Raw genomic sequence first — 17,461 nt, forward strand, 5'->3', positions numbered from 1 at the left:
GGTCCCCAGAACAGCCTGAGGGATGGAAGTTCATGGATCTATCACAGTGAAGGGTTGTTCAAAGGCACAAGGGCATACTGAAAGGCTCCAAAGATAGTCACACCCAGCTATGTTACAGGTGAGCCTTATAATAAGCCTAGGAGAGGAAGAGATAATTTGTGATGTTAGTTTAAAGAACTTGGGGGCCACACAGAAGCAGACTTGGGAGGTCTGCTGGTAGCCAGGAGCCCCAGAAAATGTAGCTGTTAGAATGTCCTCTTGAACCTTTCTCTTCCCCACAACCCCTTCTCCCAGTTCATTCAACCATCATTGACAGAGTACCTATTCTTGTCTCAGACACTGGGGATACAGTGCCTTGGACTTTTGCCTTGCCCTACATGAAATCACATTCAGGGTTGCCAGCTAGAATTTTTTAAGAGAAGCCAGAAATCCTGATTCTCACATGAAATCAAAGGATTTTTAAATGTTAGCAATGAATTTTTTTAATTGAAAACACTCTGCAAGCCAAATAAGATACATTGACTTGTTAGCTCAGAGACCTTTGCATAAATAACTTCATCTCTTAAGCCTCAGTTTCCTAATACTGTATATAAAATAGGGATACTATTAATACCTACTTCAGAGGGTATGAGGATTAATGAGGTCACAGAAGTGAAATGCCTGTCACACAGTAAGTGATTAACACATGATAGCTATTTAGATGATCATTATGTTCCAGTCTCTTATCCGAGGAGCATCTCTTTCTAGATGACTGGCATGAAAGTCTCTATCCTTCACCTCCAGAGAGACCCCATGCCTTATTTCATGCCTTATTCAAGGAAATTTAGCTCCACCTTTGCCAGCAGAAGATACTGAAAACAGCACAAAGCAATTGGCCAGCATGTATATATGGGGAGTGCGGTTCCTTCCTTCCTTCCTTTTTTCCTTCCTTTCTTCCCTCCCTTCCTATATATTTTTATTGATTTCAGAGAGAAAGGGGGAGGAAAGAGAGAGATAGAAACATCAATGATGAGAGAGAATCATTGATTGGCTGCCTCCTGCACGCCCCCTACTGGGGATCCAGCCCGCAACCCCAGGCATGTGCTCTTGATCTCAATCGAACCGGGGACCCTTCAGTCCACAATCTGACGCTCTGTCCACTGTGCCAAACCAGCTAGGGCCATTTCTTTCTTTATACTCCCTTCACACAGCAAACGCAGTGCTGACTGATTTACAAAGACAGTCTGGGGCTGGGATGGGCTGAGGAGGTCTTCAGAATGATTTCCTTCAGGCAAAAAGGAGGAAACTGAGGCAGAGTTCACATCCTACTCTACCTTCAATTCCTATGGGAGACGCCCAAGACTTTTAAGAAAGTTCTCAGCTGCTAAAGCTTTTATGCTTTCATCTATTATTTTTACCTCTTCCTTTCAAGCAGTGGTTCTCACTCCTGGCTGCACATTAGAATCACCTGAGCAACTTTTAAAAAAATACCAGTGCAGGGACTTGACCCTCAGAGTTATAAACAAAATTTCATATGGGTATGTGTGCATTCATGCATTTTTCTCAGGACTTGATTGGGGCCTTAAAGGGTGGTGCCAAAGGGGAGTGCCATGAGCATGTGGGTACTATGGGAAAGACCTGTCGTTCTAGGCCTGCTCGGCCATCACACAGTATCTATCCGCACAAATGGACCTTTTCACTTCCCTGAGCCCTGGTTTTCTCACCCATCCCACAGCAGTCAGTAATCACACCTGCCTTTTTTAATGGCAGTTGTGAGGATGTACTGAACTACTAAAGCCTGTAGAAGAAAGGGCTTTGAAAAAGCCCAACCCCCTCTCCACAGGGGAGGGCCCGTTATTACAAGGTTAAGGAGGGTGTGGGTGGGGAGGTAACAGAGGCAGCAGGGAGCACTACACATCAAGAAAAGGCCATGCATGTTAACAAAGCAGCTCACAAATGAGAGCAAATTAATACAGGGCCCAGCGAGAACAGAACATTCACACCGCAGGGGCAAAGCACCCATTGGAGCAGTTAGGCCTTGGCAGGAAAAAGGAAGCAGAATAGCAGAGAGAGGAAAACAGGGACCAAGTGAGGGGGGTTTTCAATGCTAGGGAGGATTGCTTTGGCTAAGAGAAGATGGGAAGGGGTCCACCATGAAGGAGAGAAAGAAAATGGTGGTAAGTATCCTCCATGATCCTGGGGAGCCGGACTAAGCACCTGACAGCCCTTGGTAGAGAAAACCAGTGGGGGGTATAGAATCAGTGCCCTGGCCAGATAAGAGTGGTGCCATCCTCTGTCAACTGGATCTGGACTGCAGGGCAAAGGGTCACAGGGAAGCTGCTGCTAACTACAGAGCCAGTCCCCATCCCCTGCTGCCTTCTTTTCCTTCCTTGTATGAAATAATCAGGGCCCACCTGGCTCCGAGGCAGAGCGTGGGGCATAGATCAATTCAGAAAGTCCTAGTCAAATCTTCAGGGAGAAATGGCCTGGGAAGAAATGGCCTTAGAACTAGAGCAGTGTCCTGGAGGGCCCCTGCAGGGCCAGGCATTAACCCTTTGGTTGCTGGATTGGAAGGCACTGGGGACAGTTGGGTTAGCAGCTGTTTACTGATAACCAAGTCAGGAATGTCAGATCTGAATAAGTGTGATGGTGGCACAGGTGTTCACTGGTGGAATGTCAGGCCTGATCCTGCGACAGATGGAATCAGTCCTGGAGGGGACAGGGAATTTGCAAGTAGCAAGTTAACCGCTGGGGACCTGAGGAGTCCTGCCTGCAAGATGGGATGAGGGACAATGACCAACTCTCCCAGTTGTTCTCTAGCAAAGGTGGGTCAGGCACTGACTACAATTGTTGAATAGCAGCACCAGGCTCATTCCCACAGTGCCAACCTTTCATACCCTTCTAACTCCCGTGCTTACATAGTGCCATGCCCAGTGTCCTGGAATGAAGGTCCATTCTGGAGGAAACATCAACCTATTTTAGTGTCTTACAGAATATGAGCCTATTAGAACAGGAAAGGACCCTGGAAATCAGCTAATCCAGTGTTCTCTATTGACCTATGGGTAACCAAGGCCTAGAAAGGGAAAGTATAGGCCTTACATATAATTAGTGCCAGAACTGGGAAAAGCAGGAAAGCGACATAAAGAAGCCCAGCTGTAGGCCTGGGCACCTTCAGCCACCAGGTCCCTACTCCCAGCCTGATGTATTGTCGATTACTTTCTTTGCTATTATTCCAAGTCTTCATTATAGCCAAGGGAAAATGCCAGAATATCCCCAGGGCCAGCCTTACACATAGGTAAACATGATATGATCAAATATGTTTCCGCAATTGCCTGTCATTGTGCCTGAAATTTCACCGTCAGTGATTCATTCCTTTGGAGCTTGAAGCTATCTGGTCTTTCAAGGGGATAGAGATGGGGAATTTATTGACAATCACTGAGAGAAAAGCTTTGCAAATTGGACTCGAGTTATATAGCTGAGGGACACCAGCAGCAGCTGGCCCAGGGAAGAAGATGCAGGATAAGGTGGGCATTGGAATTCAGGGTGAGACTCTGAATCCAGGGCCCTGATGGGACAAGGAAGGGGTATTTAATACACCCACACCCAATGCTTTCATTATGCCATGGCTGGAGCGTGCATAGGAAGCATTTCCCCAGGAGACTGTACTATAACCTGCGAGGCCTCAATCACTGCTGTGTGGCCCCAATCACTGCTGTGTGGCCCACACTGGGAAGAAAGGGCAGGAGAGTGAAGAATAACATCGGGCTGTCTGGAGTGGCCGCAGGGGCACTTTATTAAAAGAAGCAGTCTGCGCGAGATGGATGCAACAAGGGAATCTATAAAGACATCGAGAGGAGCCTCGGCTGCAAGATGAATGGTCTCTGACATTGCCAAGGGAGGCTGGGTGTGGAGTCTGTCTGTTCTGCACTTCCCCCAGGGACCTGCTGGCTGAAGGTGCCCTGGCCCACAGCTGGACTTCTTTCTGTCGCTGCCTCTGACTACCATTTTAGTACAACTCCAGAGCTGTGCAGTGCAGCTTTGGACTTGGCTGGCCATGGTGCCCAGTCTCCTGAGCCCTCCCTGTTTTGCATGAGCTCTAGCATTTTTTATATCAAAGGGACTTCAGGGTTATGATCTGTTGGGGAGGGGAAAAGAAAGGAAGGAGGCTAGTGGGTAGGAAAGGGTAGGGAAGAGTTCTGGTAATTTGGGGATTTGTCTTGAAGTTGCATTTGCATAGCAAGAATGATACTGTAATTTAAGGTTATAGATCAGTTTTGGGTGGCTTGCAGAAAGGATCAGAGCAAGCTAGAGACCTTTCCAGAGGCTCCACTAGTTTTGTTGTAGATCTCAGCTAGCTGGGCCCAACCCAAAACCCCTAGCTTCCAAACAAATAGAGCATCCACCTTCAAGGCCACCTTCTACTACCTGACATGATGAGTCTTGTGCTTCCTGAAGGGGTATCTCTGGGAGCCTCAGGTGGTTTCTACCCAGACACATGCAGTCATGGACTTAGGTGGGCTCAGGTGGGAGGATAATGCTGGTGTTCCCAGGAATTAGAGACCCAGAGCCAAGACTGCCCCACTGGTTCCACTCAAGTCCCCCAAACAATCTCCCTGGCTTAAGGCCAGGCCGTCCTAACCTAGGTGTCATGGGCACTGTTGAGAGAGGACGATATTTCATAGGTGCAGGATCAGTGATTCGAGGAAGATGGAATTCAGTGCAATGAATTTAGGAGAGTACAGGATTTCTTTTAAGCTTTACTTCCCAGTAGCCCCTTCCCACCTTGGAAACAGATTAATCCCTGCCATTTGTCTAGTGGCTTTATACTTTTCAAAGCGCCTCCTCATCCATTATTTCCATTGAGCCTCAAAAACACCCCCATGAAGTAGGCCAGGAAGGTGTTATTAGCCCTGTTTGACCTACAAGAAAACTGAGGTCCCAAAAGGAGACATGACTCATCCAGGATCACTTAGCTATTTAGTCAAAGAATTAGAACTTAATATGTGTTTCCTAATTTCCAGCCCTGTGTGCTTTCTACCTCACATGTAGACTCCCACACAGAACCACGGTGGTGCCCAGCACCTAGCACTATGCCTAGCATTAGTAGATGTTAATAAATATTTATTAAATGAATAAATAAATGGATAAGCGGGGGCAAGGCAGGAAGAATACAAGTCCTAAAACTGCTCTTTTATTTTATGACCAGAAGAAAAAGGCAGGAATGTTCCATTATTTCATCATTTTGACCAGAAAAGAAGAAAAGATCTTACCCATTTCACAGATATCATTGTCAAGGCAGGGAGGTTGAGATAGCTCCCACAGAGAAGCCACAGGACTTAATTTCCCAACAAAGCTGCCTTCCACTCATCCTTTAAAGAGGGTGATGAGGGCCCTCACTCAAGTACCTGGAAGGAGCCTCTGCACCCCACCTTTGACCCTTCTACCATAACCCAGATCTCACAGGCTCATTGCCTGTCTCCTGGATGGCACCTGGACCCAGACTACCTCCTATTACACTTTGTGTCTCCTGAAAGGCTTGGCACATGCATCCCACGGACCCACCTCCACCTCCACCTCCACCCTACAGATCTCAGCCTCACTGACAGGGGGTTGTCAGTTGTGTCTGGTCCTGCCAGAAAAATGGGAAAACAGGAGGTGGAGACACGGGTATTCCAATGTATTTTTGCGGTAGCACAAAAGTGACAGGCAGCGGCCAATTTGAGATCCCTCTGGTTTCAAATCTTGGCTCTATCTCTTATTACTGGCTCGTGTATCTGGGGCTCTTTGCTTTGCTCCCCTGAGCCTTGGTTTTGTTTTCTGTACAATGGGGTGGATGCTGGGATGAGAAAACGGATGTAAAGCACAATGCCCAGTAGCTGGGTTATCCGCCAGTCTGTGTCCTTGGAGCCCTCCCTCCTCCGCTGCGGGATCCTCCGCGGGGGGCCGTCCAGTGTAGGGAGGAGGGGGAAGCTCCTCCGCGGTGGATTGCGGGCCTGCAGAGGCAGCAGACGCCCTGTTTACCAGCTGCCTCTCTAGTTCGCCACCTCCTTCGAGGCACTGGGCTGAGCCAGTTGCCTCCTTCCTTAAGATTCTGGTCACAGCAGGGGCTAAGTTTCTAAGGCAGGCGTGATCTTTCTCTTCCTACAGGCTCCGCTGCCGCTGCTGCCGTCGGCGCTGGGCACAGCCAGGGGCAGCGCAAGGGAAACGCAGCCTGGAGAGGCCCCGACAGTAAGTACCAGAGTCGGGTTTGGGCTCACCTGGGAAAGGGCCAGAAAGCGGGGCTAGTGGCTAAGTGAGGCTGGCATCTGTGGGGTAGGAGGTCAGCAACCAAGTGTCAAGGTCCTTGCCGGCCTCTCAAAGTGACTCAGGGCAGCGCTGGCACAGGCCTCTGGTTCTGGTGCGCGCCTGCTTGGCGCCTGCTGTGGATGGACTGAGCTGGCGACTCGGGAACCGGGGAGACAATGTCTTCCTACCCGCCCCCAATCCCCCAAAGAGCCCTTCTGGCTGTCCCTACGTGGTGCTTCTGGAGAGGAAACTGGAAGGCAAGATGAGCAGGGCTGAGGTTTTGTATGCCAATAGGAAAGTGGCGGGGTGAGCGGGCAGTGAGGAGAGCTGGAAGCCTGGAGGGCAGTACAGGTGACAGCCAGCTTGGCTAGGCTTGCCAGCCCTAGCAGGCCCTGCCGGCCCCCGCACGCCCCCCCACCCTCCACCTCATCCCCAGCAGGGAAGCCGGTGTTGAAAGGGGGAGGGGGCCTTCTAGGTACCTTCTCCCAGTGCCTTAGCCTCTCTAGGTCCGTGGCACCCTGGCTGGCCTGCCTTCACATGCATGCATCAGCGTTCCTTGGGCTGAGAAATAAGCCCACCCTATTTAAAAAGAAAAGAAAAAGAAAAATGAAAACCTTGGCAAGTGGGAATATGCAGGTGCATACCTGTCACTTTCTTTTCTTATGCTGTGTAAAATTCAAGCAATGGGGGCATCTGAGATCACAAAGGTGAGTTTACTAGTATAATAAGAATTTGTATACAGTAAGAACAGTACCTGGCATACACTCGGTGCTTTCTGTATGCCAGGCATAGTTTTACCTGCTTTACATGCATTATTATCATATTTAATATTCACAACAACCCTGTGAGGTAGATCCTGGTATTATCCCCATTTTACAGATGAGGAAATTGAGAGGTGAACAAGCGCAAGGTCTCACAGCTACTGAGAAGCAGGGCTGGGATTTCTACCCAGTCTTACTTCAGCATCCCCGCTGTTAACCACTAGAAATAGCATAAGAAGTTGTCTTTAATGAAGTAGACAAATAGAGTTTGCTTTCCCCACAGCAAAACTTATTTTATTTTGTAAGTCTAAAGTCTTGGCCCAAGATCCAAAGAAATTTGAACCAATTTTCAAATCATCCCCATTACATTTTGCGGAGAAAGGCAAACCCAGTGGGCTAGATTAAGACAGCAGGTCCTATTATTAGTAGGTGTCTAAACAGAACAATGATAATAATAATTGCTAATAGTCATTATTGATTGAGCACTTAACATTGCATATTTAATCTCTATGTGCTTTGAAGTAGGTGACATAGAGAGTCCCATTTTATAGATGAGGGAACTGAGGCCCAAAAGGTTAAATAACTTACCAGAATTGGGATTGTAGCCCAGATCTAGTAAAGCCCAGGTCGGAACTAACCTTGGCAGATTGGCTCAAGAGGCAGAGATTGAGCTATTGCCTTCCCCAGTTGGACTCCAGGAGCCTGGAGCTCTGCAATGTTTTCTCCTTTCCTTGGCATCCATTTGCTTTAAAGAAGGGATTGTGCAGATTGTAAGAGAAAGGGCTTCCTAGAGAACATGGAGTATTCTGCATGGATTTGGGTTTTGTTGTTGTACTAAATGCCCTGCTTGTAACATCAGTAAGTTGTTCTGCTTTATAAGTTTTATTAATTAGACAAGTGTCTGGTCTGCTGGCATTTAGTTGTTAACCTGTCATTATGGTTCTATGTGAGTATCCCTGTTAGGAATTACTTTCTAAAACGTTTGTAGAGCCTTGCAATGCGGAGCAAAGCCATCTTTCCACCTCCTGGGGAGGAGGAGGGGGCTTGTTTCTTGCCCAGGACTTCAGGAGCAGGAACTGCAGCTGACACATTAGTAGTATTGTTGTGCCTATTGATTTTCACCCCTTCTTTCTTCAGGCTGGCCCCTGTGAATGTGGCTATGTCCCCAGGGGATCTTCCTGCTCACATTTGATACTGCAGTAGGGTTGTTTGTAACTTCCCACTGTTTTCCCTAACGCTGTCATAGAGCTGGCTTCCATGGATTCTCTTCAATGTGGGCATAACCTGCGGCATGTGAGCTTCTTGGTTTGGTCTTCATTGCCATGGCTGGATCTCAGTGCATCTGCTGGTCGTCTACCCTTCCTGCCTCTTTCTGTGATGTGAGAGGGAGCTTTCCATGTGTAACTTTTGAGTGGTGCATAGGATGTGTGACTGGTAAGCCCAGTGCTGAGCTGTGTCCCTGGTTATCTCTGTAGCCTCTTCTGAGTTCACCAAGTGCATTGCATTATCTCACACGGCCACACAAAGGGGCCAGTGACTAACCCATTACTCTGTCCTCACTCCTGCAACCAGAAATGAAAGTTTTCCTTAAATGATCCCTGAATGTGTTCTATGATTTTTTCTTTTAATTTCAGTGGCTTAATACCTAGAGGTTTCCCTCTTTACGGAATCTTCTTTATTTTTGCTGTCATATTTGACATTCCTTTACTGGAATGTCCTTCTCTGCCTTCTAGCTGCTGGACTTCTATTCCCTTCAACACTGCTTCTTGGAGTCATGGGGGGCAGGAGACAGGCCCTCCCCCTGTGCTCCCATATCATCCTCTGCTGCCTCTTTTGGTGCCAGTTGACACATGGTTTTATATTTGTCTATTTACATACTTGCCCCTACCTCAGACTGAACCTCTCTTAAGGGAGAGACTGGGCCTATTTACCTTCATATCTTGAGTATCCAGCAATGTGTCTGGTACATAGTAGATGCATAGTTAAATTTTGTTGCACATATGAATGAATGCAATCTAAAAGCTGCTGGAATGAGGCTGTGACTCACAACAAGGTACTATCCTGTTTGTTCCCCTTACAAGAAGGAAGATGGGAACAGAGCTTGCATTATTCTGGAAGAGTCCCAGCTCTGTGGGTTTTAATCACTGAAAAAAATATAATTACTGTAATGCAAAAACCTGAATGTTTGGGGAAGGGCTTTTCTGGTTAATAGAATGTTCTGGGAAACTAAGGATTGGGGGGAGGGGGATCATTTTTTCTTACCCTTTTTGGGTTCTTTCTAAAAGCCCTGGATCTGCTTTTCTTACCTTAGTGAGTTAAGTCTGGGGTTAATTTTTGAATCTGTGTTGCTGACTAGGAAGTCTGTAGGTTGTCAAGATCCCTTTAAATCCTGTCTCTCCCCAGCCTAGTTGCAGAGTAGGATTCCGTCTTCTTACCATCCTCACCCCCATCCTCATCTAAACACAAGGCCACAGGCCCTTTGAAGTTGACAATTTTAATGTTATTCACTTTCAGGAAACAGACAGGTGGTCCTGACTAGCACCATGAGTGTTTGGGTACTAACTCATGCCCTCTGAGATAGTAACTCAGCACCTCCTCTTGCCCTTGGCGTTTATTCCTAGGGGGAGGGTTCATCAACCTTGCTCCCCCTTTCCTGATCCCATAGGATCTTATCTTTTCTTTAGAAAACACCTTATAATTCCTTCCTCATTCTCAGCAGGAAGATGCAATTGGGCAGAATAGAAGGTGTCTCTTTGTCCTCAGGGTGTAGTTGGCATCTCTGAATACCTCCAGATGGGGTGACATGAGTTTACCAGGCCTCTGCTCACATGACCTCTTTTGTTGAGTTGCTTCTTAGCCTGATTTCTGCCCTGCCCCAACTCTTGGATGGACAGCTTGGAGATGGTACACAGGGCAGAAGCTGAGGGTTGCTCCTGTTTGCACCCTCATAGGAGGTCAGCATGGTGCCTAGGCTTCAGATAATACTTGCATGATCTCAGGCAAGGAGGGGGAAATGGGCATCTAGGCAAAACAGCGGGATAGATGTTTCTGTCTCTGTCCAGCTATGACTAGACTGGCCTGCCTTTCTCCTCACAAGCTCACCAAGGGGGGGTACTGGGAAGAGGACCTTATGCCCTAGCAGAGCCAGACATGAGAAGAGGAAGCTGAGAAAAGGTTCACTCACTGTCTCCCTGGGCTGGCTCCAGCTTCTTGTTTCCCAGCTAACCTCTCTTCAGCAGCCCCTCTCCCACACCCCCAACTCAGGCTGTTGTTTTCATGCCTCCTGCCACATCCCTTCTGCCCCCCCTTCTGTCTCTGGGCCTGTTCTCAGTGCTCTCCCTCTCTACTTGCCCAAATCTGGCCCCTTCTGTAGTACCCAGCTGCAGTCCTCCTCTAGAAAGCCTTCCCCTGCTACTTCTGGATGTCAATAGAGGGTGGACAACAGTGAAGTAAATAATGCTCAAGATCCCCGCCAACTCTGAGATTCTCCAGCTGTTTGACCAAAGTCAGGAGTTGGGGGCATCCCAGGCTTGTAGTCCAGGCCATCCATGCCTGATAGCCTCACAGAGAAGAGGGAAATGGCACAGTCAGCCAGTCAAGTAAGCACTCATTTGGCTTCAGGAGGCTTTGCCCAGAGTCCTGTGCAGTCACTGTCTGCCAAACATCCCCCCAGAGTGCCGCTGTTTGAGCCCTGGGTCTTTGGCTGCTGGAAGTAGCTACTTGTTGGGATAGTCTCAACAGCTCCTGCCCGCACCTGCTCTCCCTATCCAGCCTCCAAGCCTTGTTTACAGTTCAGCCCTTGGCAGACTAGTGGCTAGGATTCAAGAGAAGAGAGAGAGATGGGTGGCCAGGGACTCTCTCCTGGCTTAGCATTCTGTGCCTGAGCTCTGCAGCCCAGCTTGGCCTCAGAGAGATGTGTTCACCAAGGGGAGAAATTCAGGCCTGCAGCTCCCTTCCCTGCCAACTCCACTTTTCCCATCATGACCATTCCCTCCTGCCATCTGGAATGCTCTCATCTTCTTGTTTTCTCCTCTAGATCTCATTCTCTTTCACAAGAAAAATATAGCCTCTGGTGGCTGGGCAATGGGCCTAAGTCAGGACAGAGGCCTGGGTCTCTTTTTCAGGCTGCTTCAGTTGCCCCTTTCTCATCACATCCCCAACTGTGAAATGGGGAAGGTGCCATCATGCTGTTGGTATGGCATAATTGCAGTATTCCTCCCCAAAGAGCTTGATACCAGAAGGCTCTCATTACCATTTGGCCCTTTCCCAGTAGCAGGAACCTGAGGAGAGAGGGCAGCTCAAGGACATTTAGAGGACAGTAGAATCACTGGAGTGGGTCTTCTAAAAGCTAGAGTTGGTGGGCACAAGTTCTCTGTCAGGCTTGCCTTCTTCAAGCCCATCCTTTCTTTTTCACTGTCTCAAAGGCCCTCCTCTTGTCTCATTTCTCTGCTTCTGTCTGGTTTTCTCTGCCTGGCCTTTCCTCTTCCCTCCCTCTTGGCTCTCTCTGGCCCCTTTCCTCCATTTCTCATCTCTTCTGCTCTAACTCAATCTCTGTCTCTGCCTCCCTCAGAAATATTTGGTGTGGTATGTGGAGGGTGGGAGCTGGGGTGCCCAGGGCTATTTGGAGTGACATGACAACTCCTTCAAGCTCTTGTGAATATTTCATTGCTACAGTTCCCCCTCTTCCAGTGACAGGTGAATTGGGGCTAAAATGCAAGGATCTCCCCACTAATTCTGCCACAGCTCAGTGGCAGCAGCTTCAGACCTTATGAACTACAGTGCCATATGGCATCAGCTTCACATCTGGCACAGACCTCACATCTGTCACCAGGCTGGTAACCCTAGCAGGGAGGGTTTAGGAGTGTGACTGGGCCTGTTAGACAATGGGACTGAGTCTGTTGGCTATGTAGCCCTTGAGGGGAGAAGTTGGGAGGAGAGGGAACAACTGCCAAGCAGGTCCTCTGCAGTGTCCTCTCAGAAGCATCATGGAGATTGGACTTTTGTGAGGTGACCCCAGACTCCCAAGTATTTGTGGAAGGACAAATGGCTTTGGTCTCTCTACCTGTTTATGACTTGCTAGAACAGGAAACAGGTGTCTCTATCAAGGCCACTGGGTAAAAGCATCTGTTTGGACAACCAGAAAATGAATCAGATGCCAGCAGGTTTTCCAGAAGATGCCTCCAAGTTCAGCTGAGGAGGAAGTTGCAGGACCATGAAGACCTAGAGGGAAAGAAGAAGGTAACTCTAGGGAAAGCACCTGTGTCTACCCAGAGACGTTCAAGACTACTAGTAGGAAGGACTATGAAGTTATCCTGACCCTCACCCCACCCCCTGCCTCTGGTCATCCTGAAAGAAAAGTAGCTTGCCCTTTAAAGAAACATATTTTCCCTGATAGGAAATATCTGTTAGATTTCCCACCCTGGTATCCGTAAAAGGACAGGAGCCATTCTAGCTCCCATTTCTTCTTAGATTGTAGCCCTCCTTGGACTCTTCTTTTTGCTCCATTTTCTCCCAACGTTTATCTTTGGCCAGAGATGTTGAGGGGTTTTCTCTCCCCAACCAGACTCCCCAGCAGAAACCCGTCTTTCACAGACTGAGATAGAACCCAGTAGGCATTTGATAATGACTTGTATGGAATAGCCTGAGGATTCTAATTTGTATGTCTCAAAATTACTCCTATCCATGCAACCACTGAGCCATTTAGAAAATATTTATTAATATTGCACATATAATCCTGCTTCCACATCTATTACTCTACAGAGTCAATCCTGTTAAGGTAACCAATGATCGATCTTAAGGTCATTTCTCAGTCGTCATCATATTCAACTTCTCACCACTGGCTTTAGACAAAGTTGACCACTCCCTCCTTCTTGGAATGCTCACCTACGTTGGCTTCTGTAACTATCTCCTGACTCTCCAACTACATTTCTGCTCAGTTTTTCTTACACTCCTTTGTGGCTTCTCCTCCTCTACTTAATCATTAGATACTGCAGTTCTTCCCAACTCAGTCCCAGGCCTTCTCTTCTTTCTCTACTCTCTTACTTGTGCCAGGTACTAGTAGCATACTAGGTGGTGGAGATATACTATTGAACAAGAGAGACATAATCAATACTCTAGTGGGGTTTACAGCCAAATAATCACATAAATGAATATATCATTACAGATCATGATGAGTCTCATGAAAGAAATGAATAGGTTACAGGAATAAGGAAAACCACAGCAGAGTTCTCAGGGAAGACCTCTGTGAGGAGGCGATATTTAAGTGGATCCCCAAAGGATGAAAGATCAGCCACATGAAGAATGGGGAAAGAGGTTTCCAGAAAAAAAGCAATACCAAGTGAGAAAGCCCTGAGGTGGCAAAAAACTTGATGTGTTCAGAAACTGAAAGGAGACAAGTGGGGTCAGATTGTTCTAGACAAGTGAAAGAGCAGCATAAGAGGGGTGTGGCAGAGAGAGGCCATGGAAAAAAGAGTTTGGATGTTACTCACTTGGGAAATGTCTATAGGGTTTGAAGTAGGAGTGTTAGATATGATTTCTACTTTTGCAGTATCTAAAGAGACCAGAATTAGAAGTGGGCAGCAGTGGCTACAGAGAGACCAGAAAGGAGGCTGGTACAGCAATGAAGGGGAGAGATAATGGTAGCTTGAACTGGGTTATAAGCCATGTAGATGCAGAGTGTTGATCAAATTCTGAAGGAACAGCTGTGAAGACTTACAGGAGCATCAAATGTGGTAAGTGAGGGAAAAGGAGAAACAGGACTCAAGAAAAACTCTGGTTTTCTAGCTTGAGTCATTGAAGAAATGATAGTGCTATGTGCTGAGATGAGGGAGTCTGAGGGAGGCCTAGGCTTGAAGGGGAAAAACAAAAACAAACAAACAAGAGTTCAGTTTTGGACATGTTAAGTTTGAGATTCCTGTGATACATAAAAGTGGAGATATGAGAATAGGTAGCTGGAATATAGGCGTTTGGAAACGCATAGAAGAGGTGTGGGTAGAATGCAAATTTGGGAGTTTTCTGCATGTAGATTACATTTAAAGCCAAGAGAGTGAAGAGTTCACCTGGGAAAAAGAGTAGAGAAAGAAGAGAAGGCCTGGGACTGAGTTGGGAAGAACTGCAGTATCTAATGATTAAGTAGAGGAGGAGAAGCCACAAAGGAGTGTAAGAAAAACTGAGCAGTAATGTAGTTGGAGAGTCAGGAGATAGTTACAGAAGCCAACGTAGGTGAGCATTCCAAGAAGGAGGGAGTGGTCAACTTTGTCTAAAGCCAGTGGTGAGAAGTTGAATATGATGACGACTGAGAAATGACCTTAAGATCGATCATTGGTTACCTTAACAGGATTGACTCTGTAGAGTAATAGATGTGGAAACTGGATTATAGTGGTTTGAAGAGAAAGTAGGAATGAAGTGGAAATAATGTGTGGAATCCTCTTGAGCAATTTTGCTATGAAGGAGAGGACAATGGAGCAGTTTAAGGGGAGTGTGGAGTGGAGGAAAGTGGTTTCTGTTTGTTTTCTTAAGGATAAATGATTTCTATCAGCATGCTGACATGATTCTTCAGAGGTAAAGAGATTGATGATTTAGGGAAGAAGGTGAATGCCCAAGTGAGCAAAATCCTTGAGAAGATACGACGGGATGGTACCAGAGCATAAATGAATAGATCTGCCATTGATCGAAGAAAAGAAAGATCCTCCATTTTAATAGGAGGGAAAAAGGAATCATGGGTACAGATACAGACAGGGTAGAGTGTAGATTTGGTGATGGTCAAATGAGGGAGTTCTCATTTGATGGCTTTGATTTCTCACTAACATATGGGAAAAGGTCATTAGCTGAGGCTTATTGAGACAAATGGGAAGGTGAGAAAGGTCACGGTGAGAAGAGGATCTATGAAACAGTCATTTCAGAGAGTGAGAAAGTGGTAGCCAGACAGCATTGAGAGCCCATACCAGGTTTGAGACCATGAATATACAGTGAAAGCCATCTATCCAGTTGGGAGGTTTTTCTTCAGCTACTCAGATGCAGGCATGGAACATGCATATGGTTGAGTCCATCAAGGAGTGAGGTTTTGCAAGGTGAGTATAACAGAGGAAGAGGAAGCAAGGCAGTTGGAGGTGTTTGCAGAGAATGATAATAATGATAGATCAGGAGCTCTAATCTGGATATGAAGCAAAGTGAAGATAAGGAACTTGAAGGAGAGTAAGAAAGTGAATAATTAGGGGCAAGTGCTTAGGGAAGACATCTCTGGGGAGGTAACATTTAAGCTGAGACCTGAAGGTTAAAGATTCAGCTCTAAAAAGAATGGAGGAAGAGATTTCCAGGAAAAAGAAATACCAAGTGGGAAGTGAATATGTGATCATAATGTGTTTTGACTATTCCTACAGTAGGAGTCCTTGTGAAGGTAAACTGGTAGGACAGATGAGGAAGTAAAGTGGGATGTTGTTGAGGGAGATTGGGAGGCAGTACACTATCTGATCATAGCCCAAAATCTAGGTGTGGCAATGGAATGACTGAGCAAAGAGGAGGAAGCAGTTGTTGGGGACCTCTTTATCACCCTGTGAATGTTGAATTCCGATGATATCAAAAGTTGGAGAAGGGCATACCCATTTGAATGGCTGCTACAAATAAAGAAAATAGGAAAAAATAGAAAACAATAACAAGTGTTGGCAAGAATGTAGAGAAATCTGAACACTCGTGTATGTGGTTAAGAATATAAAACGGTACAGCTACTGTAAAAAATGGTATAGTGATTCCTCAAAAAAAAAAAAAATACTGGTATAGAAATACCATATGATCTAGCAATTCTACTTCTGAGTATATATCCAAAAGAAGTGAAGGTAGGGTCTCAAACAGATATTTGTACACGCATGTTCACAGCAGCATTATTCACAAGAGCCAAAAGGTGGAAACAACCCAAGCATCCATTGACAGATGAATAAAATGTGATACATATATACAATGGAATATTATTCAAGTTTAAAAGGAATTCTGACACATGCTACAACATAGATGAACCTTGATAACATGCTAAGTAAAATGAGCCAATCAGAAAAGGACAAATATTATCTGGTTTACTTATACAAGGTTCTTAGAATAGTCAAATTTATAGTGACAAAGAGTATAATGGTGGTTGCTAGGGACTGGGTGGAGAGGTGGGTGGGGAGTTTCAGTTGGGGATGATGAAAAAGTTCTGGTGGTTGCACGACAATAAATATACAGGCCTACATTGGGAAGGAAGGTGAAGAGCACTTTCAGAGAATAAATTAAGGATATAGGGGAGTTTGCTGTTGACTGAGAGTTCCACAGGGTGCAGTGGAAGGGTTTGAAGGAAAGAGAAGGGTGGCATTAGGGTATGAACACACTACTGTGGAGATGAGAGTCTGGGCTCTGAGGGATGACCAGCAGTGAGTAGGCTTCTTTGTGATGGTAACTGAAGTTAACAGGCATTCCAGACCTTATGGAATGAGTCTCCCATATGGAGAGTCGACTTAGAGGCATGTAGGAAGTCTGTTCTGGGACTAGGGTCTCCGATATGTACCCTCTGGGGTGGGACTCAAAGGAGGCTGCTCTGACAGACAGCACTGGGGTAGCCCTCAGTTCACTTGCTGAATCCTCCCACTGAGACTACTCATCCCCTGCTGGGCAACTGCTCAGTCCACAGGTGCTTAGCAAAAATTGTGTAGGAAAATTGGTTCTGGAGTTGTTCAGACCCAGGTTAACATGATGGTTCCACCACAGTGTATATAGGTGTGTATCCTGGAGCAAGTTGCTTAGTACTCTCCCAAAATCTGTTTTCTTATCTATAACATTACAGTAATACCATCTCCTCATGGGTTGTTGTGAGGCTGGAGTTAGGCAACATGTGGACAGTATCTAGTGCACAGTGAATCTTCAAGAAATGGCAGCTATTGTTTTCTGCACTGTCCTTCCTCTCTTTAAGCATCTTCCTTGTCTTACTCCCAGATGTTATGAGTCCTCAGGCTGCTCTTCTGCTGACCAAACTTTTCAGTAGGGCTAAATAGTGCCATCATCCAGACATTTCTATTCTTTCCCCTAATACAACCTTACCTGTCTTATTTCATATCCATTTAGGGCCTTCTGTATTCTCTTCTGGGGTAAATCTGATTCAGCCAGTGAGTCCTCTGCATGAATTTATGTGTCCTTTCTCCAAGATAGCATTTGTGTTTTTGTTTGTTTGTTTGCTTGCTTTTACTCTCACCCGAGAATATACTTTAATTGATTTGAGAGAGGAAGAGAGAGAGAGAAAGAGAGAGAGAGAGAGAGAGAGAGAGAGAGAGAGAGAGAGAGAGCTCTCCAACCAACTGAGCTACCTGGCCAGGGCTAGCATTTGTGTTTAATGAGGCCTGCAATGCCAAAACCCAACCTTAATAAAAGCACCTCAGTTCTGCCACCTGATCATGGCTCTCTCATTATCCGAGAAT

General features: G+C 46.4%; 1 protein-coding gene across 1 annotated transcript in view; it reads left to right on the plus strand.

Annotated features, from left to right (window-relative positions):
- The first annotated feature begins 6,180 nt into the window (after positions 1–6,180).
- The window catches only part of FRMPD3 (FERM and PDZ domain containing 3), an 86,863-nt gene continuing 75,582 nt past the window's right edge, over positions 6,181–17,461 (plus strand). Inside the window, exon 1 of the mRNA XM_081115353.1 lies at positions 6,181–6,207. The gene's annotated coding sequence lies outside the window, so the exon portion shown is untranslated. The remainder of the gene's footprint in view (positions 6,208–17,461) is intronic.

Source organism: Myotis nattereri (assembly GCF_964212035.1).
Source record: "Myotis nattereri genome assembly, chromosome: X".
Lineage (NCBI taxonomy): Eukaryota > Metazoa > Chordata > Mammalia > Chiroptera > Vespertilionidae > Myotis > Myotis nattereri.